An 867-nucleotide genomic window follows, 5' to 3' on the forward strand; every position below is an offset into this window, starting at 1 on the left:
GCTTCAGTAGGTTTCTGTCCCATAGAGCGCATGACAGATCCAAGCTCATCGATGCAGAATTATTACCGTCACCATCTTTGTCAAACGTCTCCATAAATTCTGGAATACAACTGTAAACTGTATGAATGTTGACTGAAAAATGTTAACCTGGAAATTGCTGAATCCATGCCAGTTTACCGAAGGCCTGTCTACAATTGCGAGGATTATCAGCAATTGGTTATTCTGTTGTTGCTGTTGCTGTTATTATCATTCTTTAGTTTCATAATTATGAAATTATGCAGTGTTTGCTTAATTTTCATCGATTTTGTAATGAAGATGTTTGATTTTGAGATTATTACCGTGTTTCATTAACATAATAATATATTTAGCGTCCGTGCTATTTTATCAACCTTTCGAATGTTGACTAAGCCTGTGGCTGCATGTTAATCACTCTGAAACGATCACTATTCTAAGCGTGATGGAGGTTGGGCCTTAAGCTAGAATATATAATCACCATAATAATTATATTATCAGAAGATTTCAATTCCAGGGTAAAGGGAAATAGTCACAGACACCTCTTATTTAGACCGAGAACCTTTCGATTCATTTCGTAGACCCAGTGGTGTAACGCTTATGTGCTCTCGTGCGGCGGTCCGCAGGGCCCCGACCCGTATGGGCCCGGGTATAGGGTCCTCGATCTAGCACCTGACCAAAAAGGGGAGGGCCCATACCCATAGGGTCCTCGATCCAGCACCCTGACCAAAAAGGGCTTTGCTGATACATAACAGCATAATGTGTCTGACGTCGACAGTAGGACATCATACCGTATTATTTCCAGTGGCTGATTCAATGGGGGGGGGGGGGCTAAATTTGTCCTTTTTTTTTAAA

At 41.4% G+C, this 867-nt stretch overlaps 1 long non-coding RNA gene across 1 annotated transcript; it reads left to right on the top strand.

Moving 5' to 3' along the window:
* Positions 1–370: 370 nt before the first annotated feature.
* On the top strand, positions 371–861 carry LOC117106448. Its single transcript, XR_004445068.1, has 2 exons — positions 371–661; positions 702–861. It is a non-coding gene; the product is annotated as an uncharacterized LOC117106448 (long non-coding RNA).
* The last annotated feature ends 6 nt before the right edge of the window (positions 862–867 follow it).

This window comes from Anneissia japonica, unplaced genomic scaffold, assembly GCF_011630105.1.
Source record: "Anneissia japonica isolate Jap-2015-1 unplaced genomic scaffold, ASM1163010v1 scaffold11463_len1866_cov181, whole genome shotgun sequence".
Classification (NCBI taxonomy): Eukaryota; Metazoa; Echinodermata; class Crinoidea; order Comatulida; family Comatulidae; genus Anneissia; species Anneissia japonica.